This window comes from Myotis lucifugus, unplaced genomic scaffold (assembly GCF_000147115.1).
Source record: "Myotis lucifugus unplaced genomic scaffold, Myoluc2.0 scaffold_20, whole genome shotgun sequence".
Lineage (NCBI taxonomy): Eukaryota > Metazoa > Chordata > Mammalia > Chiroptera > Vespertilionidae > Myotis > Myotis lucifugus.
Genome location: NW_005871068.1, coordinates 1,636,395 through 1,660,234, shown reverse-complemented (window position 1 = coordinate 1,660,234; position 23,840 = coordinate 1,636,395). Strand labels below are relative to the sequence as shown.

General features: G+C 40.8%; 1 pseudogene; it reads left to right on the top strand.

The window, feature by feature from the left end:
* The first annotated feature begins 15,469 nt into the window (after window positions 1-15,469).
* Window positions 15,470-22,810, top strand: LOC102431337 (annotated as a pseudogene).
* Window positions 22,811-23,840: the final 1,030 nt, after the last annotated feature.

The window sequence follows — 23,840 nt, the reverse complement described above, 5'->3', positions numbered from 1 at the left end:
AAAAAGTTTCCAGGTGATTCTGATGCTGCTGGTCCCGAGAGTATACTTTGAGAACCAGGGCTGAGGGTTTGACACATTCAACACTGTGAGCTATTGACCTTGAAGAAAGTCCAACAAAGACAAATAATAAATTCTCCTTTGCTAAAAGGATCTTATTTGATAGGGGAAATCGCTATTTAGGTTATCGATGTAAAATGGTAAATTAGTATGCATACTATGCATAGGTATGTTTTCAAATTTTCAACTTGAAAGTTTAGACTTGAACCCTCCGTGCTCTAAAAATTAAAATCATGGTGCTACTTGCTACCCAAGTCATTTGACACTTCTTTATCCACAAGTAGTATATACCGCATATATATTTTAATAATGTTTAAAGCTGTGGTTGCCTTAAACCTAGGACCGTGCTACTGAAGCATGGTACTCAGATAACCAGCATAAGCATCACCTGGGAAATTCGGGGCCTTGGCCCAGATCTACTAAATTCAAATCTGCATTTTAATAAGATCCCTAGGTTATTTATTTTCATATGAAAGTTTGAGAAGATATGCTTGAGAAATAATTTCTTAAGAAATGAAAGGAGAGGCAGGGGTGGGTGGAGGTGGGCAAAGCGAGGGGGGGGGAGGGACACCTACAATAATGTTGACATTAAAAATTTTAGTAAAAAAAAAGAAGTGGTTTTAATGCAGAAGCAGAAACTTTGTGAACACAATGTGAAGTGACGGTGCAGTGGCAGCCAGGTTGGGGGGGGGGGGGTCAGACCTAATAAGGTGTCACAGCTGGGCGGCAGGGAAGAGCTAAGCAGTTGACCACTCTGACTTTGGTCATGCTGAGTTTTTCTATTTGTGTAAAAGAAACCCATTAATTAAATCGCTTTAAATTCCAAACAACAGGGAGAAAAATCAATTAGAACACCTTGGAGAGTGAGGCAGTAGAGGGAAAATTCGTTATCAGATAGACAGCATATCTTGAGAGGGAAAGTGAGATATGACCTCTCCATATCAGCAAGTAATAATGCTCAAAAAATAATCATGGGAAAAATACTGCTTTTACCCAGGGAAGTCGACACTTTTCAATCCACTGTCCTAAAAAGACCTTGGTTTCTTTGAGCCAAAGAAAGACACATAAACTGGCCTGTGCAAATGAGAGGTAAACAGGTTCAGCACTATTATTTTTGTTTTTGCCACTACTTCTTTCTACCCCTTTTTAAAATTGTATTTTTCAATCACAGTTGCCAATACAATATTGTATTAGTTTCAGGTATGCAACATAGTGATTCGATATATGAGGCGATTCCCCCAGTCAGTCTGTTACCCATCTAGCACCATACATAATTATTGCAGTATTACTGACTGTATTCCAGGTGCTGCTTTTTACATCCCCATGGCTGCTTTTATAACTGGCAATTTGTACTTCTTAATCGCTTTCATCTTTTGCCGGGTTCTGCCTTAAACATGGATTGTCTAATAATAGTAAATAGAAATAATGCCATTTGCTGCATTTGAGATTTCAGTGCAGAGTATCTTATTTTTTATGAGTCCTGGGAACATATCAGAATGGCTACATAAAGCTTCAATGCAACAAGGACAGCCTCCTACAGCCTCCCCATTTCTCCTCCTGTACACCTACAGCCTTTTCTTCATCCTGTAGTTGGATGGATTCTTTTAAACATAACTTATGTCATTTCTCTGGTCAAAACCCTCCTGGGGACATTCCATCGCACTTAGAAAGTAATTCAGAATTTTAATCGTGTCCTCCAAGGTCATTATCAGGTCCCTGGTTGCCTCTTCCATCATTCTTTTGTTTGCTATTTCCCTTCCTCACACTGTCCTTGTTCTCCTTGATTGACAAGTATGCTAGGGCCTCAAGGTCTTCACGCATACTTCCTTCACATGGCTCCTTTTCTTAATTCTGCATTTCTGCTCCAATTGCCTCCATGCTAGGACTTTTCTGGACACCCAATCTGAAGTTGTATCCCTTATGTTTGTAATCTCCTAAACTTTGTTAGTTTTATTCATCCTGACATTATAGGAAAGAATACTTCTTTTGCTTGTTGTCCTTGTCCCTTTAGACCAGCGGTTCTCAACCTGTGGGTCGCGATCCCCTTGGGGTCAAATGACCCTTTCACAGGAGTCGCCTAAGACCATCGGAAAACACATATATAATTACATTTTGTTTTTGTGATTAATCACTATGCTTTAATTATGTTCAATTTGTAACAATGAAATTGGGGGTCACCACAACATGAGGAACTGTATTAAAGGATCGCGGCATTAGGAAGGTTGAGAACCACTGCTTTAGACAAACCTTGGTCTGTTTTGCATCTCATTCTAATTCTATGCCTAGCATAGAGAAAGGGTTCAATAACTATTTATTTAATGAGTTATAAAATCCAGTCAACTCATCATTCTGTTTAAGTATCTATGGGATTTCTTCTTTGCCCCATTGTAGCTCAGTGAAGATAACTGTATAGCAGTGGGCTTTGTTTCTTCTCCTGTTTGAGGGGAGGGCCACAGGAAGAAAATGGCTATTTATTTATTAAATATTGCCTGGTACATTTATTACCTCATTATTTTTATCTGTAACAATCTTGTGAAGAAGGCATTATTGCCCTTCTCTTATAAATTAGTAAGTGGAGACGTTGAGCACTTAATTGGTTTGTCAAAATACAGAGAGCAAAAACACACAACACAACAAAACAGAAATGATGCTATTCTGTAGAGTGACACCATAAAGAAAGTGAAACATAAGGCACAGATGGCAAGAAGACACTAGCAACCCTTATAATCGACAAAGGATTAATATGCAGAATCAATTCAGGACACTTGTAAATCAAATAGAAAAGGATAGGTGGCCCTATAGAAAGTGGAGTAAAAGCTATGAACAGGCAATTTACAAAAAAGAGTTCTGAATGGCTGATAAACTGACAATGTTTCACCTGACTAGTAATCAGGAAACTGCACATTCAAATAAGATACCATGTTACACTCATCAGACTAGTAGAAAAAAAGTCTAACAATATCAATTACGGGGAAATAGGAATGCACGTATGAAACTACTAGTGGGGAGTGTAAATGGATTGAACCACTTTGAAGAGCTGTTTGGTGATATCTACTGAAGGTGAAGTATGTATCCAGGGGTGATATTCAAAATATTTAATAACTGCTATCAGAGGTACCAACCAACCAGAATAAACATATGCTGCAAATAATTAGCCTGGTCATATTGATGTATTGCCTTTGAATATCAGTCCTGTATATGCCTTAGAGAAATTCCTGTACACATGCACAAAGAGAGGTGTATAGGAATATTCATGCACCATTGTTTATAATAGAAAAAGCCTACAGATAACCTATGTGCCTATCCCTAGGGTAAAGAATAAATTGCCACAGAGTCATAGAATGGCATGCTATTCAGCAATTTCAATGAATTAATCTGTATACATAAATCAGCTTTATTAAATTTCACTACATAATGAGGAAAAAAATCAAAAGAATTTATATGGCATGGCACCATTTATGTTTAAACAAGAAAAGATTATATATTGTTTATGGACACATATAAAAGTAGTAAACATCTAAAGTATACATGGGTCTCTGGCAATGAGGGAAATGCAAATTAAAACTATAATATGATACCACCTTACCTCAGTTAGAGTGACCATTATCAACAAGACAAGCAATAACAAGTGTTGGAGAGGTTGTGGAAAAAGGGAACCCTCATTCACTGATGGTGAGAATGTAGACTGATACAACCACTATGGAAAGCAGTCTGGTGATTCCTCAAAATATTAAAAATAGAGCTACTATATGGCCCAACAATCCTACTCCTGGGTATGTACCCGAAAAACTCAAAATCATTTATACGCAAAGATATATGCATCCCTATGTTCATTGCAGCTTTATTCATGGTGGCCAAGATTTGGAAACAGCCAAAGTGCCCTGTGATAGCGGCCTGGATAAAGAAGATGTGGTACGTATACACAATGGAGTACTACATGAACATAAGAAAGGATGAAATAGTGTCATTTACAACAACATGATGGACCTTGAGAACATTATGTGAAGTGAAATAAGTCAACAGAAAAAGCTAAGAACTATATGATGTCACTCATCTGTGGGATATAAAACTGAAACTTATGTATACAAACAGCAGTGTGGTGGTTGCCAGAGGGAAGGGGGTTGGGGGAGAAGGGGATCCTAATATATGGTGACAGGAGAGGATTTGACTTTGGGTGGTGGGCACATGGTGCTATATACACATTCTGTAACTTTGTAATCCACACATGAACCCTATAAGCTCATGTTGACTAATGTCACCCCAATAAAATTTAATTAAAAAAATTAAAATAAGCACAGTGAACCACAAAAATAAATAAATAGTATACATGGGAAAGATACACACCAGCTTCAAGGAAGTAGTTGGCCCCAGACTGCAAGGAAGGGAAATAGGAAAAGGTAGGGGAATTTTCACACTCTCTCTACTCTTTAATTTCTTAACAAAATAAATGACATATTAACATTTGCCAAATTTAGGTGTAGATGCCCGTTATTTTAAAAATATTATGTATGTTGGGGCTTTTCAAAGCCTAAGCTCCAGAAGAGAGACCCTAGCTCTATCTCACAGATGCCGCTTTCTCTTACCAATACTGCCAGGAATATGGTTGGATATCAGTGTCAATATGGTTATTTATTTAGTCATCATATCCTCAGAGGCCCCTGATCTATCTTAGGCCACATATCTGCTATCCAAGGAGTACAGGTGGCTAAATGGTGGAATTACTGACAGAATAATGAATGCTTTCTTTGCACATTCCAGGGTCAGATGAATCAAGGGCCAGCTATTGCCAGATTGGGATGTTTATACTTGCCAGAGAATTTCAGAAGTATTGCTGTCACTCTAAATATGGGGCTTTCTGCATGCACATTTCCTCACTTAGCTACTGTTAAATAAGGCAGTAAGAAGGCTATGTTGCAAAGTCCATCTAGTTGCTGTGTCCTTGCTTCTGCTAGATTTTGCACAAACATTTCAATTGGGTCCTTATATGTCCACCAGCTCATGTCTGAGGCCTCAGGAGGCACTGTGGTTTGCCATGAAAACCTGCAGAGCTAGGTTTCTAAATAAACAATGGGCCTTGACTATAGTGATATAGATCATTGGCCCTGGCAATCTAAGCATGTAAAGCCAGTGGTCTGGACCATTTCTTTTTTTCTCTACACAAAATGATGGTTGAGTTAGGAGCCCCTGGGGTTTAGATTTGGGATTGACAGGATGTATATAAATCCTTCAGGGAGAGAGAAACGGGGAGATGTTAGTCAAAAGGTACAAAGTTTCAGTTCTAAGTTCTAAGGATCTAATGTATAGCATGGGTGAGAAGGCTAAAAGCTAATTCCAATGTAACGCTGATATTTGGGGGGCTAGCAATCTGAATCTGTGCCTGCAATCTAATGTACATTCTTGATAACCTATAATTAAGTCATTGCCCCTTCCTCCGCAAACTGGTCTTGCAAAACCTGTTACCTAAATGCTCACATTTTACAGAGGACATAAACCATGAACAGCACACAGGCCCCTCTGGGGGCGTTATCAGCGCTGGTGCCAGGCCAGGCCCTTAGGTATGGTCTCTGGAAGTATAATCCATATTTGGGGGACAAAGACACCAAAAGGGTATAAAGGAAAAGCTCCCACCATATTGCTTTGCTCAGATTTTGGAGGTGAGTCCTCTGAGACCGCCGGCTTAATAAAGCTGTGTAACTCCATTTCTCTTAGCGTCGCTTGGGTTTCTTTGGTCTTCTACAACATGGGGACTATAGTTAATAATAATGTATTAAATACTTAAAAGTTACAAAGAGAGTAGATCTTAAGTGTTATCAGAAAAAAATAATTGTGTGACATGATGGAAGTATTAGCTATCTATGGTGGTAATCATTTTGCATTATATAAGTATCAAATCAACACGTACAGCCTTAACTTGAACATTGTTCTCGGTCAGTTATATCCCACTAAAGCTGGGGAAAAAGTCTTTCAATGTCTAGTCCTACCATAATACTTGATATGGTTTTCTCACTCAAAAATATATAAGGAGCTATTAACATGATAACAAAGAAAATAGGCAAGAAAAATTTCATGAAAACTTTCCTCTGAACCAGCCAATTTTGCCATTGAAACATTCCCTCAGTGGTTTAGTCCACATTTAATCACATAGTTTATTTTCCTTCTCTTCAAGGTTCTTTGACCTCAAGTGATATCTTGTAAATTCTTAAGATTTTTATGTTGGCACATCCAATATTGTGCTCTAAGATATTTTCTGAAGCAGCCAATGTGATTAATATTTATTTAGTTTTTTACATGGGCTACTTAAATCTCAGTGTAGTACACTTATATATTGAGACGAGATATAAAAAATAAATGAACAAGATATGATGAGTTAGATCTGTGGTAATAAGAAAAAAAAACTGATCTAAATCTATGTTGTATTCAGAGCATGACCCTAAATCAACTTCTTTGTGGTTTAAGATGAAATAAAAAGTAGAGCTAAGAAATAGCCTTGTCTTACCCAAATCACAAGTGTAAAGATTAACATATATTTTTAGCGCTAATATATAAATTTATAAATATGATAATACCATATTTTATATAAGTTACATATAAAAGTGTTTTGGGGCCAGATGAATTTAAGTGATAGGAGTCGTCTTAATTTATTTTAATTTTTAATTTTATTTTTATCTTTATTTTTAATTTTTCATTTGCAGCTTACATTCGATATTATTTTGCATTAGTTTCAAGTGCGCAGTATAGTGGTCAGACAACCATATATGTTGGCAAGTGCTCCCCCCAATATTTCAAGTACCCACCTGGCACCATAAGTGGTTATTAAAATATTATTGACTATATTCCCTTTACATTACATCCTCAGGACTGTTTTCTGACTACCAATTTGTACTTCTTAATCACTTCAGCTTTTTCACCAAGTCCCCCAAATCCCCTTCCCTCTGGCAACCATCAGTCTGTTCTCTGTATCTATGAGTCTGTTTCTATTTTGTTTATTTATTTTGTTCTGTAGATTCCACATATAAGTGAAAGCATATGGTATTTGCCTTTCTCTGCCTGACTTATTTCCCTTAGTATAATACCGTCTAGGTCCATCCATGCTGCTGCAAATGGTAAAATTACATTTTTTATAGCCAAATAATATTCCATTATACATATGTACTACCACTTTTTTATCCACTGGTCTGATGGGCATTTGGTTACTTCCATTTCTTGACTGTTGTAAATAATGCAGAAATGAACACAGGGGTGCACATATTCATTAAAATTAGTATTTTGGGTTTCTTCAGATATATACCCAGAAGTAGAATCACTGGGTCACAAGGAAGTTCCATTTTTACTTTTTTGAGGAAACTCCATACTGTCCCCACAGTGGCTGCACCAGTCTGCATTCCCACCAGCAGTGCATGAGGGTTCCCTTTTCTCCACATCCTCACCAGCACTTGTTTGTTGATTTGTTGATGACAGCCATTCTGACAGGTGTGAGGTGATACTTCGTTGTCATTTTAATTTGCATCTCTGATGATTAGTGATGTTGAGCATGTTTTCATATGTCTCTTGGCCATTTGTATGTCCTCTTTGGAGAAGTGTCTATTCAGGTCCTTTGCCCCCCCCCCTTTTTTTAAATTCAGGAGTATTTTATTTTGGCCATTGACTTTTATTTTATTATTTTAAATGTATCTTTATTGTTGAAAGTATTACAGATGTCTCCCTTTTTTCCCATTGACTCCCTTCACCCTGCACCCACCACACTATTGTCTATGTCCATGGGCTATGCATATATGCATATATGTTCTTTGGTTAATTTCTCCCCACCCACCACCTACCCCTACCTTCCCTCTGAGATTTGACACTCTGTTCCATGCATCTATGTCTATGGGTCTATTTTGTTCATCAGTTTATTTTGTTCATGAGATTTCACATATGAGTGAGATAATGTAATACTTGTCTTTCTCTGGCTTATTTTGCTTAGCATAATACTCTCCAGGTCCCTCCATACTGTCTCAAAGGGTAAGAGATCCTTCTTTTTTATTGCTGCACTAGTGCCCTGGTGCATGGATTCATGCACATTGAAAGGAAATTAATTAGAAGGTGGCTGGAGGGGCGGGACTGGGTGAGACGGGCCTGAGCCAACCTCCCATGGTCCCTCCCCGGTGTCTGCTGAGTGAGCAGGGTCCCTCCAGCAGGTGGGGTCCCTTAGCCTGGCCTGTGGGGATTGGGCTGAAACTGGCTCTCCAACATCCCCTGAGGGGTCCAGAATTGCGAGAGGGTGGTTCTTGGGTGATGCACCCCAGAATAGGGCTCCCTCCTCTCTGGATCCGGGATGAGTCACCCAAGAACCTCTGCTGCCAAGTCACCGCAGCTCGGCAGCTCCTGTGTTGAGTTTCTGCTCCCTGGTGGTCAGTGCATGTCATAGCTACTACCGGTCGGAGCGTCTGCCCCCTGGTGGTCATTGCGTGTCATAGCTACTGGCCGATGATAGTATTCAATGGTGTAAATGTACCACAGCTTTTTTTACCCACTCATCTACTGATGGGCACTTGGGCTGTTTCCAGATCTTAGCTATTGTAAATTGTGCTGCTATGAACATAGGGGTGCATACTAGTATATCCTTTCTGATTGTTCTTTCTGGTTTCTTAGGATATATTCCTAGAAGTGGGATCACTGGGTCAAATGCCTCTGCCCATTTTTTAATTGGATCGTTTTGTTGTTGTTGTTGTTGTGTTGTATGTGTTCTTTATAAATTTTCATATTGACTCCTTATTAGATGTATCAATGGCAAATATCTTCTCCTATTGATTAGGGTGTCTTTTCATTTTGTTGATGATTTATTTTGCTGTGCACAAACTTTTTAGTTTGATGCAGTCCGATTTGTTTATTTTCTCTTTGATTTTCCTTGCCCCAGGAAATATATGTATGAGAAGAAATATTGCTAACAGAAATATCTGAGATTTTACTGCCTATGCTTTCTTCCAAGAGTTTTATGGTTTTGAGTCTTACAGTTAAGTCTTTAATCCATTTTGAATTTTTCTTGTATAAGGGGCCTGTGGAACTTTGTGGTGAGGCCGGGTCTCAGTTAGTTATCAGGGTGAGGCCAGTAAAGTTCATCAGGTAAAATAGGTTAATATTTGGCTATGAGGACAGAGGGCTCTGCACAGGAACTGTGGTGCCAGTTGGGACATGTGGGGGGAAAATGGCCCTCACCCCAGAGCTACAAAACTCAGTCTCCCTGTGCATCTCTGACACCTGCCTGAGTCTGCCTGGACCTTCTCCAGAGTCTTCTAAGAAAGACCGCAGTGGGCTGGGGCTCCCCAAAGCAAGCTGCATCCTTGGTAGGGCTCGAGCTTGGCAAAGTGGGGCCACGGGGAATAGGGAGGGTGGGGCCAGTAGATATCCCCAGGCAGACACAGTATGGAGGGGGGTGCTTGACTCAGGAAAGATAGCGTCTTTAACAGTATAAGAGAGGGACTCAGCACAGGGACAATGGTGGCTGTTCCTCTAGCCTTCTCTCTGAAGCTGTGCAACCCAGTCTCTCCCTGTTTGACTCCAGTCTACTCTGAGCCAACATCACTCCACAGAGGCCAGGGTGGGTGCCCACAAATGAGATTGTGTGTGCTGGCCATTTAAGAGGATGCCTGGGTTGCTAGCAGCTATATCACCTCAGTGGATGGAATCTCTATTGATTTTCACAGTCAGATGTTATGTGGGCTCCTCTTCCTGGCACTAGAACTCCAGGCTGGGGAGCCTGCCATGGGCCTAAGACTCTTAGCTTCTCAGAAGGGACCTTTGCAACTAAGATATCCCTACAAATTCCCAACCACCACACATGGGTGCAGAGCAGCCCTTTTTTTCATCCCTGCCCTTCCTACCAGTCTCCACATGTCTTCTTCTGTGTGTCCTTAGTTATAAGACTTCTGTTCAGCTAGTCTTCAGTTTGTTATTCAGGTTGATTGTTCTATAATTTAGTTGTAATTATTATTTAGTCCTGGGAGGAGGTAAGTGTAACTTCTGCCTACTCCGCGGAACATCTTGGATTCTCGAGTTGTCTTATTTTACTCATGACATTTTATTAATTGAACAATTTTAGATTTTACAAAGAATAGGCTTGGAAAATGATGTTATACATATTATTGTGAATACTGTCCTTTGAAAATGGTCATTAAAATTAATTAGATGTAGATGTTGTTCATTAGATGATGTTATGAATTCTTCCAGGAATGGGATAGTTAAAATATGTGATAAAATAAATAATAATTGATATACCAGTGACTTGATTCTCTAGATAGTATAAAAATGCTCATATTTTAGATGAATGCCTAAAAAGAATTTTGATAGTTTCTGTGTGATAACTAGAGCTACTAACTGGATATGTATGTAACATCATTAATATATATATGCATTTTCATTATAAGAAAAACAGTTTAATACTGTAGCCTCTAAGGTCCCTTTTCTCTGAAGTTTACCTTCTCTCAAATATAAGAATGAGGTCCTAGCAGCTATGTTTTTGTTATAGGGCCCTCTACCACCAACCCTCCCACTCAGGATACTTGATTGGACCATGAGTGGAGACCTGATCCACATTGGTCCAATCACATTGTCTCTTATAGAGATATACACTTGGAGCTGAGACAGTCTAGCTCACTCTAGACCAGTGATGGCGAACCTATGACACGCGTGTGAGAGGTGACAGGTGAACTCATTTTTTTGGTTGATTTTTCTTTGTTAAATGGCATTTAAATATATAAAATAAATATCAAAAATTTAAGTGTTTTACTATGGTTGCAAATATCAAAAAATGTCTATATGTGACATGGCACCAGAGTTAAGTTAGGGTTTTTCAAAATGCTGACACGCCGAGCTCAAAAGGTTCGCCATCACTGCTCTAGACTGATATCATGAATGGATGTAATACAAACCAGAGAGCTGTAGAATCAGCCATTTTCTACCTTGTTCATGGAAAAACAGCAAAAATGTAGTTTGGGGAGGAAGAAGAATGAGGCAGACACACAGAAAGAAACAGTGTTCAAGAACATTCATGTTTCACAGGTGGAGACTGGCAACAAGTGCCTTCTCCTTAGAAAAACTCTCAAAACAAAACTACAATGTTTTTGGTAACACATTAACATTTATTATTTGTGAGAGTAACAATTAGGATGAATTAGCCTCATCTCCCCATACCATCTTCTCCTGTTTTTAAAAACCTGATGAGTGTACTGTTAATATTATTTTATCATTGATGCTTGATATGTATATAATTTAGTCTTCATGAGGAAGAAATTAAAATCCCCATTAATCTTTTACAGCTAATGAAACCAAGATTAGGTCCTTTATATGACTTACCCAAATTCACATGAACTGATTGTGAGTGGCCAAAATGAGACTCGTGTGCAGGTCTTTCCGCCTTTTAAGGCTTTACCCTTAATCATTATGTTATACTTGAATCTGAGGACAACAAGTACCTTCCAAAAAGGAGGAAAGATCTTTATCCCTTAGCAACAGGAACAGTACATTCAGCTAACTCTACATATTAGGCATGGTCTTCAGAGCTCCGAATGACAGAGTGAACTCTGGAGGAAATAGTGTCCGGGCAGGCTGGATGTTCTCAACAAAACTGGACCCGTGTGTGTGTGTGTGTGTGTGTGTGTGTGTGTGTGTGTGTGTGTGTGTTTACACTGTAGAAGGGAAGAGGAGGAGATTCTTTCCTAGGAGCATAAAATGCTTATTCCCTTTAGTTAAACATCATTTCACATTCTCTTACCCATGAGAGAGTCAAGTTAAAATGGATGTCATATGGCGCTTCCTGGGAAGGCACTGTGAAAGAGTGTGTGTTCTCAGAATAGCCCACAGACAGAACCAAAACCTAAACGCCTGGAAGAGATGTAAGAAGGCCACATTTATTGGTTCCAAAGAAAATTAAAACATTTTTGTAAAATAACATATGGGTCCTCACAGGACACAAGCCTAAAACCAATTAGTTCCGGCTTCAAAGGGATTTCGTTGAATATGAGAAATGGGTTCTAATTGAAATTTTAATTAGGACCCCAGAACACATTAGTGTACTTATTACTGAAAGTTCACCACAAATTGCAAGCTTTAAATGATTGGATGGACTTTATTTAAGCTGAGTAAACACTATTGCAGAGATTTTACCCTGTTGGAAGGCCTAGAATAAAACAAGTTTGCGGCAGGAGAAGGGACCTGAAGAGTAACATTTACATGTGGTGGAAAAGCAAGACAATGTTTTCACTACTGTATATGTGTTGGGTGAGGCGGGGATGTCATCGGTTACTATAGTTGAGTGGCACTGAACAGCTTCAGCAGTAGTTGGGAAGGGTAATGGAGGAGTCAGCAAAAGGGGAGAGGATCAGTCCTTCCATATTTTTCTGAAATAATGATAGATTTTTATTCAATCAATACACCAAGAAACCCTGAATTACCATTTATCATTAAGGGAAGAGCAGTTGGGTTATAGGGAAGGAGGTGGGGAAGAGTAATATTTTGCTAATTTTATTAGGGGAAGAGTAATATTTTGCTAATTTTATTAGTATTCTTTTAGAAAATACTCTCTGCTTTTTTAAAATTGAATTTTCAAGTTCAGGTGGAGAAACAAAATGGCCCATCAATTTCTCTCTCCTTATTCCCCTTCTGTGTGAAAAGATTTTTTTATATTCCTTGTGTTCAAGAGAAGATTCCCATTGCTTTTGGCTATGTATCTCCATTAGGTAGAATCATTCACCCTGAGCCCTCTATGTTGTTGATTGTAAGAAATTCCCTGGTCGGCTACATTTCAAACCTGTCAGAGCCAGTGATGTACTCCAGGTGCAGCCAAGTGTGAATGCTGTTAAAGCTATTGGTTCAGATGACCTTGATATTGGGTGTCTTCAAGTTTTCTACTCTGCTGGTTTCTCCTTCTGCTTCTTCCTCTAATTGCTGCTGAGTTTTCAAAAGCTGGGCTTGTTTCATATGCTTCCAATTTGTTATAAAATTACAGCAATTCCCTATAGAATTCTGTGTTTTTAGTGTCCTCATTAAATAAACATCTAGGGGAAGAACTTAATTTGCTTGTTATAGTCAACTTTCATCCTAGAGTACACCTCATTGGAGCCTCTTCTCAATAATGAAAAATTTACTGCCTCAACGCAAGGCACTACATGCCTATTTTTCCAATTTACCAGTTAAGATGCTTTGGGCTGCTGGTAATATAATATTCAGCTAGTAATGACTTAAATCAGTAATTTTTCAACCGGTGTGCTGCAATAATTTTTAAACATGCAATACTTATTTAGTTAGGGGCACTGACCTCTTTTCCCTTAGATTATCAAATTAAAAAGTGACAACAGCCAACGCAACAATAGCCATCTGGTGTGAATGAACCAAAATTATACCTATTTTTTTGTCAGATCATCAAAAAATATATATATTTGGCATGCCACAGAATTTTAGTAATTAGTGTACGTGTGCCATGAGATGACAAAAGCTTGAAAATCAACTGACTTAAAAAATAAAGACACTTATTATTTCATATAACACAAATTTCAGAGGTAGGGGATTCCTGATTGTATTCCTTGAGTGTAATATTTATTGGATGTCAGCACCTATGAAAGAATAAGAGGAAAAGGATGGGGAGTAGTCAGAGAATTTGGACCATGGCTCATGTCTGTGAAAGGGGTGGGAAAGGAAGAAAGATTGAGGAGGAGGAGCCTAGGACCACTGAGAGGCTCTGAGAAACCCACAGCCAGCTTAATAGGGAGCTCCACCAAAAATATGGCCCGTAGAGGAGTCCCACGTTGGGCAGAAATGAGCAGGCCCTACTGCCCCACTGTTTTCAGTTATTGGCTGGCACTTCCTAGAAGAGCTTTGCCTCCACTCGGATGCTACTATGGATTGCTTGAAGCTGGGGGCTGTCAGCTAATTTTACTCCTTGCAACTGATCAACAAGCTCTTTCTTTTTAAAAAAATTCTTTATTGATTAAGGTATTACATATGTGTCCTTATCCCCCCATTCCCCCCCCCCACGCCTTCCACTCATGCCCTCACCCCCCATGGTGTCTGTGTCCATTGGTTAGGCTTATATGCATGCATACAAGTCCTTTGGTTGCTCGCTCCCTCTTACCCCCACTCTCCCCTACCTTCCCTCTGAGGTTTGACGATCTGTTCCATGCTTCTCTGTCTCTGGATCTATTTATGTTCATTGGTTTATGTTCATTATATTCCACAAATGAGTGAGATCATGTGATATTTATCTTTCTCTGCCTGGCTTATTTTGCTTAGCATAATGCTCTCCGGTTCCATCCATGCTGTTGCAAATGATAAGAGTTTCTTCTTTTTTTACCGCAGCGTGGTATTCCATTCTTGAACAGAGGTCTGAGTGCCATACCTCTATAGTTGCCACATAGGATTTAATTGAGCCAGTTATGCCATTGGTAACCAGGTGCTTCACAAATTTACATTTGGTCATGCTTAACATGTTGGTATTCTTCTTCAGACTTATTTTCCCAGGTTTTATAAATGACTGTCAAAACCTCATGTCTTTGCAATTCTGTTATTTTAAACTTTTAGTTTACGATGCCTGCTGCTCCAGTGCAAAAGAAGGAAGAAGAACTTATCCTCACATGCCTCTATTTTAAGGGAGGAAGGTCTTTCTTTAAAGTTTCAAGCAGAATTTTCTGTCAGTCCCATAGGTCATGTTTCAGTCACATACCTGGTAGCTGCAAGGGAAGCTATGAAAGTGAATTTCTAGCCTTTTCAACTTATAATTATAGGAAGTGAGTTATGCCAGCAAATAGGAAGGGGCATAGGAGGAAGGTGGTGGGGGTGGCTGATTTGTGGGTAAACCACCAGTGCTTGCCACCCCAAATATTGCTAAGGTGGTTCTTCGTAAGTTTATTCCCAGGAATTTGGACATTAGAGGTGATAAATTGATTCCTGAATTATTTATGACTTGTTACACTGGCAGGTTCTTTTGCTTTTCTTGCATTCCTCAAATATTCCCATCTCTCCTCCCAACCAAGAATATAGGCTTTATTGCAGTCTTTCTTCATATCATTTTTACTTTTCTTTTACTGTTGTCGTGGTTCATCGTTTACTCAATGCCCAACTGAAGAGCTATTTGACCATACCTTTAGGCTAATCTTTTAAAAGGGCTTCTAAAATGCCTGATTGCATTAATCAATTATTATAGTTCTGTCATTTTATTTTATTTTAGAGAGAGAGGAAGGGAGAGAGAGAGACATAAATGTGAGAGAGAAACATTGGTCAGTTGCCTCTTGTACACACCCAGTTAGGGGTTCAAACCTGCAACCTGGGAATGTTACCCTGACTGGGAATCGAACCAGTAACCTTTCAGTGTACCAGACAATATTTCAACCAACTGAGCCACTCCAACCATTGCAGTTCTCTTATTTTAAACTTTCAGGTTACCATGCCGGCTTCTCCAGTGCTAGAGAACTACAGACACGTAAGGCCCAGGGATAAGAGTAGGAAAAAATTGCCTACTGTGAAAATACCTGTACAGGGTACATTTTTGGTACAAAATGAGGTACCCATATGTTTTCCCTAATAATGTCTTTCTCATTTCTCCGATGTTTCTGTATACTCTCCCCTGCTTCTTTACTGAATTTATAATGTTCAGCAATGAGCTCGTTAGCTCTACTATTTACCTACTGTTTGAACTTGGGAAAGCTATGTGACCTCTCTGAGCATTTGTCTCCTGATCTGTAAAATGAGATAAAAATGCTCCTTCATTTGGGTTCCACAGCACAAACAACAAATCATCATTTCCTCCTCTCCCCCATCCACCCTTGCTCATTTATTTATGGCATTAGAAGCTATTTATTAACATGGACAAAATTCATATTATAATCTGTACAAGTGATTATCTTTCTCCTTTTACCTTTTCATGCAATTATTTGATTCATCCTAAAAAAGAAAACAATTTAAATTTTGTAAATAAAACAAAAAATAACTCACAAATTTTATTTCTGCACAAAAGTAGATTTCTGTGAGGTTCTGCAATTGGTTTTCTTGACAAAGATAAAATATCCAAATCTTAGACTTAGTGTTGATAACATACCATCTCTGGTATTCATGCATAAAATATAGTTTACAAAGTAAGAGAGCAACATAATTGATTGTTTTCTCCAATCTCACGCCCCAGAGACAACCATTATTAATGTTATTGTGTATCATGACAAATTTGTCCCTATGCACTGACAAACATGAATGAGTATATGTAGTTATGTGAGTGTTTTTAAGCAAAACTAGAATCATAATCTTCGACAGTATTGCAACATCATTTGTTTCTTTTAACAATATCAACTGATCATTTTTGACTCTTTATTTTGATATATGAGAGTAAAAAACCCTGACTGTGAAATCCATGCAGTTATAAAAACAAAAAACAAAAACAGAACTGGAGTTTCCATTGGTCAGATGTAAAAGGACAACAAATCTCTAATTTGGAAGCCATGCCCTATTCTTTTCTTTCTTTTTTAATAACACCTTTATTGAAGTATTATTGATAGACAAAGAATTGCACGTATTTAGTGTGTACAATTTGATGAGTTTGGACATATGCCAACACCCGTGATACCATCAGTACAATCAAAGGAATAGAAATATCTAAGACCTCCCAGGGTATTCTTGTGTCCCTTTGTCTTTTTTCCTGTGTGTGTGTGTAGTAAGAAGACATAACATTGTTCTTATTATTAAACAGAAAGTGAGGTATAGGCCAACAGGTATGAACAGACAAAACAAGGACCAGAAATAGAAAAGCTTATGCCCAGCCAATGTTGCAGGCGCCAGGGAGACAGGGTTGGGGCTGAGCGCACCGGATCTGGGGAGCCGGAGGCGGGAGGATGGCCTGCGTGAATGCTGGGGAGCCAGGGGCGGGTGGTGTGCAGGGATGCCAGGGAAGCTCCTGCTTGGCTGGCGCAGGGGCAGGGGCCCCGGAGCCGAGGTCGGGGTGGTGCACGTGGAAGCCAGGGCCTGGAGTGCGTGCGCAGGCACTGGCAGAGGTTCTCGCTCTGTGGTTGCTTGTGTGCATGCCAGCGCCAAAAGGCCTGTGTCCCCCAGACAGGCATCCTCAGGAGCCAGGCCACCCTGAGCCTGTAGGCCCGCGCCTAAGCCCGGAGTGGCTGGGGTCCCGGAATGTGACAGAGGGTGCACGTTGGGCTGAGCGGACTCCCTCCCCTCCGAATTTCGTGCACCGGGCTCCTAGTATTAAATATAAATAACAATGATTGTGTTATATATTTTAGATCATCATCTGGTGTTTCCTTTGCCTTTTATGGCATTTTTTATATTTCATTTTTACATTGTTAAGCCTATTAATATTTACCTTTATTTTTTTTGTGATTGCTTCTATGTTTAAATTTGTTTCCACTTTTATATCAGAAATTGTTTTCCTATATGAGCTGTAAGTTCTTTTATTTTTAAATAGTAGTTTTATGGCCAATCAATTGTCCTGATGTGTGTGTATATATATGTATTATGTATTTTTAAATTCTTAAACTTGATTTGGAATAGACTTTCCTTTCTTCATTGATTTAAAATTTCTATTTTTATTGTATACTAGAGGCCCAGTGCATGAAATTCGTGGACAGGTAGGGAGGTCCCCTCAGCCCAGCCTGCACCCTCTCCAATCCGGGACCCCTCAGACATCTCACAATCCTGGACTGCTGGCTCCTAACCGCTCACCTGCCTGCCTGCCTAGTTGCCCCTAGCTTCCCCCCCCCCTTTGCTGGCCTGGTTGCCCCACGCAGCCTGCTGTTTGGTTGTTTGGTCATCCCTCACTCCCCCCGCCCCCCCACTGGCCTGGTCGCCCCATGCAGCCTACTGTTTGGTCATCCGTCTGGTTGTTTTGCTTGTGATGGCCCCTGGCTTTTTATATATTAGGATTGGTTCTTAGGCAGATTTAGCACAGGAACGTTCTCTTTTATTTATCAGCCATGCAGAATAAAGCTGTTTTAACTGTTAGATTTTTTATAATGTATTGAAATATTTGATAGTGCAATTTCTCAATTAATTTGAATTTTTCAAAATGATTTCTGTAGGAATGCAAGCTAGTATACTACAGATGTCAACATTATTGGTAGATAATGAGAGCTCTAGAAGTTTTGAAATGGAGGAGAGCAGATGGGATCTTAGGGAAGATGTGGTACTTTGGCTGGACCCAGGATGATAAATCTGGTTTGCCCAGGCAGAGAGGAAGGATAAAGGGCATTCCAAGAAGGGGAAACAATGTAACAGCCTCCAGATTTGTGACCAAACATTATGCAGTGGGTGATGGGAGAGGCAGGGTGGAAGGGATCTAATATTTGTTGAGTACCTACTGAATGTGAATCACCATGCCAAGTATTTTATAGGAATAATTCTAAGGTCAGCTGAATCCTTATACTTTATCATCTGCGTCAAACCATGTTCAGTGCCATGTTGTCACATTGTTCCAACTTGGATGCAGAACTCAGTATTTGTTTTAGTTTCTAAAAATCAATTTATGCCCTAGCTGGTTTGGCTCAGTGGATAGAGTGTCAGCCTGGGGACTGAAGGGTCCCGGGTTCGATTCTGGTCAAGGGCACATGCCTGGGTTGCGGGCCCAATCCCTAGCAGGGGTATGCAGGAGGCAGCTGATCAATGATTCTCTCTCATCATTGATGTTTTGTCTCTCTCTCCCTCTCTGAAATCAATAAAAACATATAAAAATAAAAATAATAAAAAGCAATTCACTTACAAAAACTTTGTCAATCAGTGTAAACCAATTTCTTAACCTCAATACCATAGATATTTTGGGCTGAAAAATCCATTCTTGTAGGGTGCTGTCCTGTGCATTATCTTTATCCCTGACCTCAACCCACTACTGGAAGCCAGTAGCAATCCTGCTGCCTCAGTAGAACAAGCAAAAATGGCTACAGATGTTGCCAAATATCCCCTACAAGGCAAAATTAATTGAGAAACATGTTATAGAGTAAAACAAAGATAGGAAAGTTGGTATAGGGTTTGATATAGGAGAGTATATGAAAAATAAATATCCTCTTTTTGTTTTCCTCCCTAAATTTCCTTCTTGGTTTCTCTGCAATTGAATTTGGGGACAGGGCGTGTTGTGCTTCATCTATTGCAAGGCCTCTCAACTGTGGCTCCACTGACATTTGGACCACATATAGGATTTCATTCTGCAGAACCCACAAGACATAATTTTAAAACTTTCTATTTTTTTTCCTTTGAAGTCCTTTCTTGGTTACGATACACTTAGTTGTATTTACTTCTGCTCTCTCATGGATTCTCCATCTCAGCCCTACTGATGTGTTGGGCCAAATCATTCTTTGTTGTGTGGGGCTGTCTGTTTAGCAGCATCCTTGATCTCTACCTAGTAGGTGCCAGTAGTACCTTGCCACATCACCTCCACCCTCTGTAGCTGAAAAAACCAATACTGCCTCCATATATTGCTAGACATCTGGAGGGGTGGGGCAAAAAGTACCCCGGGTTGAGAACCACTGTTATACCTCTACTTACATATCCCCATGCAGTGGTTCTTTTCTGCCTTTTCTTTTAGAAAAAGTGTGTTTCTCTCCTGTTTTTACTCATAGACATTGAGTGATAATTTTGTTTCTTGAACATGACTGAGGAACCTCACTTCCCATCTCAAGCGGTTTAATTGTTACATTTTTCTCTAACAAATATAGGATTGCCCCTAGGAGGAGTTCTAGCAAGTAACATACTCCAATTTGCTAAACATTAATCATTTCTCCTCTGAGTGAACAGTAACAGGCCATTTGAGCTTCTAACACGGGTTTGGCTATAGACTGCTTTGCTTTAGAGTAAATTAGCACATACCTCTCTGTTTCACTAAATCCAAACATGTGGGCAACCTCAAGACAAGCATATTGTCTTACACCATAGGTGAGTTAGTTCCTCTGACCTTGTTTCAATCTCTGCAAAATGTGGGTAAGATTACCTTCTGAGTGGGGTTTTTGGTAAAGATTGTAGGTTATAAGATAAAGCACCTGATATATATCAGACACTCAAAAATGTTAACCATTATTATTAATTTTATTAGGAGACTAGTGGCCCAGTGCACGAAATTCATGCATGGGAGGGGTTCCCTCAACCCAGCCTGCACCCTCTCCAATCAGGGACCCCTTGGGGGATGTCCCTGTGGGATCAGGCCTAAACCAGCAGTCAGACATCCCTCTTGCAATCTGGGACCACTGGCTCCTAACCGCTCACCTGCCTGCCTGCCTGCCTGATTGCCCCTAACTGCCTCTGCCTGCCTGCCTGATCACCCCTAACTGCCCTCCCCTGTTGTCCTGATCTCGTCCCTAACTGCTCTCCCCTGCAGGCCTGATCGTCCATAACTGCCTCTGCCTGCCTGATTGCCCCCAACTGCCCTCCCCTGCAGGCCTGATCTCTCCCCCAGTGGCCCTCCCCTGTCGGCCTGATTTCCCCTAACCCCCTCCCGGCCTGATCTTGCCCTCAAATGCCCTGCCCTGCCCTGCCAGCCTGATTGCCCCTAACTGCCTCTGCCTCGGTCCCCATGGCTTTGTCCAGAAGGTAGTTGGACGTCTGGAAGATGGCTGGTCAACCCAGTCTAATTAGCATATCACCCTTTTATTAGTATAGATAGATTATATAGGATAGGATTGCTTAAATGGGGAGGGGGAGCCATTTTCAGCAGGAGGAGATGCTCTTGGCAGACAAAAATACATAATCCCTATATCTGGACTGATAGCCAGCCATATGCACTATATTGCCAAACCGGTCATTAAAAAATTGAACCGCTTTCTTACACCTTACACCAAACAACTGTTGCCCTTAAAACTCCTTCTCAGCCCCCATGTTAGGTTCTGCCTTCGCAGTTCACCCAGATTCGGTTCTGATTGGTCGGTTTCGATGCCAGTCAGTGTCAAAAGCTCCGCCTCCTAGGCAGCCATTGGCTCCTTGCAGTTCACCCAGATTTGGTTCTGATTGGTTGGGTTCTATGCCAGTCAGTGTCTCTGAGCCTATCCCCAGGCCTGATCAGAGAGGCAGGGCTGATCAGCAGCCCTCATGGCTGCTGGGAGGCCCGGAGAGAAAGAGAGGTGGCTGCTGACCAGGCCCAGAGAGAAAGAGAGAGGCAAGGGCTGATCAGCAGCTGCCACAGAGGCTGTGGATCAGACCCTGCTTCTCTCTCTGGGCCTCTCTCTGGGTCTGATCCGCAGCCCCCTTGGAAGTCAGTGCTGGGTCGCCACACCTGGTGTTCGGTCATCCGTTTGGTTGTTTTGGACATTATGGACCCTGGCTTTATATATATATATATTGAGGCCTATATAAAGAACCTTTAAAGCCAGAATTTAAACCTCCAACACCTATACTTAGAGTTTTTCCTCTTTATTTCATTAATTTCTGAGTTAGTTGTTGTGGTCACAGCTGAGGCATGCTGGGGAAAAAAGATTGTTGCATTAATTTTTTGTTATTGTTTTACCAGAAATTTTAAGGCTTTGCTAATTCGAATGTTCTCAAAAACACTGACATTTAAAACTTAGCATCCTTGTATTTCTTCTTGCAATGTGAGAAGATGCAAATTGCGTCTAAAGAAAACATAAGAGATAGAATTTTAAATTAGGAGTTTTACTGAAATTGGTTTCTATGGCAAAAGTGTCATTTGATTGTCTTTTACTGTTTTTCCCAGTAGATTGGATATATTTTTCTTTCACGTTTTTTCACCCTGAAGTATGTATGTGGTTTTGACCTTTTCAAGACAAATTGAAAAATAAAATCTGATGAAAAGAAAATAGACAAGTTGCGAGTCACATCACAAAAAAAGTCAATAAAAAAGCAGAATGTGCTTCTTTTCGAGGAAACACCAAATGGCGGATGACACCAGCGCTGCGAAGGGCCAGAGGCGGGGGGAGGGTGTGTGTGTGAGTGGCGGGAGGGGGGTGCTGGAATAAGGGGCTACAAGGGCTTCAGTGGAGGATTTGGCAGCTGCATCAGGGCCAGATCTCTGGCTGCTGAGGTTGGGGTCGGGGCTGAGTCTGTGGAGCTCATGGAGGCAAGGCCCAGGACAATGAGTGGATTCCCAAGCTGGGCCACCTGGTCAAGGACATGAAGATTAAGTCCCTAGAGGAGACCTATCTATTCTCTTTGCCCATCAAGGAATCTGAGATCATTGACTTTTTCATGGGGGCGTCCCTCAAGGCTGAGGTTTTGAAGAGTATGCCTGTGCAAAAGCAGACAGATGCTGGCCAGAAGACCTGGTTTGAGGTATTTGTCGCCATTGGGGACTACAAGACATGTTGGTCTGGGTGTTAAGTGCTCAAAGAAAGTAGCCACTGCCATCCATGGAGCCATTATTCTGGCCAAGCTCCCTATTGTCCCCGTGTGGCAAGGCTACTGGGGAAACAAGATCAGCAAGTCCCATACTCTTCTTTGCAAGGTGACTGGCCGCTGTGGCTCTGTACTGATGCTGTCCATCCCTGTCCCCAGGGGTACTGGCATTGTCTCTGCCCCTGTGCCCAAGAAGCTGCTGCTGCTGGCCAGTATTGAGGACTGCTATACCTCGGCCAGAGGTTGCACTGCCACCCTGGGCAACTTCGCCAGGGCCACCTTTGATGCCACCTCTAAGACCTACGGCTATCTCACCCCAGATCTCTGTAAAGAGACTGTGTTCACCAAGTGTCCCCATCAGGAATTCACAGGCTATCATATAAAGACCCGCACCATAGTTTCTGTGCAGAGGACCTAGGCTCCAGCTGTGGCACCACATAATTTTATACAAGAAAAATAAAGTGAATGGAGCCTGCTAATAAAAAAAAAAAGCAGAATGCACTATTCTGGTTATTAAAAGGGGGTTCACTGTTCAATTTGTTACACAGGAATGTGCTCTTCCATAGATTAGAAAAGAAAGTGTTAATATAAGGCTGGGGTATGTAATTTTGGTTGTAATATCAAAGAATTTAGAGGTGAAAGGGACCCCAACATTATTTAATATAACCACCTGATTTTACTAGTGAAGAAAGTGAGAGCTCCAAAGTCAAGACTCCAACATTTTTACCAATGGTTGGTAACAAAATTTGTATGAAAATATGGTTTGCACTGAGTCAGACACCCTGTTCTGTTAGTCACATCTATTGGGAAAAAAATAGAATTTGGGAATCTTCTAGAAGATTTAGCAGTTATCCTATATAATAAAAAGCTAATATGCAAATTGTCTCCTTGACTGGGAGTTTGACCGGGAGTTGGACCAGGGGGTGGGACCAGCCAGCCAACCACCCATGGCTCCGCCCCTTAGCTGGCCCTTCCCCTGATTGCCCCCCCCACCCCAATCAGGGGCGGAGCCGACCAGCCAATCACCTGTGGACCCTCCCCCAGCTGGTCCCATCCCCAATTGGCATCCCCCCGATCAGGGGCGAGCCAGCTGGCCAAACTCCCACGTCCCTCCCCCCCTCCGCCCCCCAGCCACCCGGCCCGATGGCCCCGATCGGGGTGGGCCGGCCAGACCCCACCCATTCACAAATTTGTGCACTGGGCCTCTAGTTTTCTTATGAATTAAAATAATTAGGCAAGTACATTGGAGATATTTTTAGGGATTATTGTGGCACCGATCACTGGGTGAAAATGGAATATATTGACTGGGATAAGCTTGATAAAAACTATGTTTCAATTCAGTACAACTATTTTAAAGCAAGAAAAGTGCCATTGTTATCTACTACCAAGTCTTTTAGAGAAGACACAGATGGACATGGCAGGCTATAATAGAATCTAAACTTTAACCAACACATAATATCTATTTTCCCCCCACAGAATCTCTCACTCCA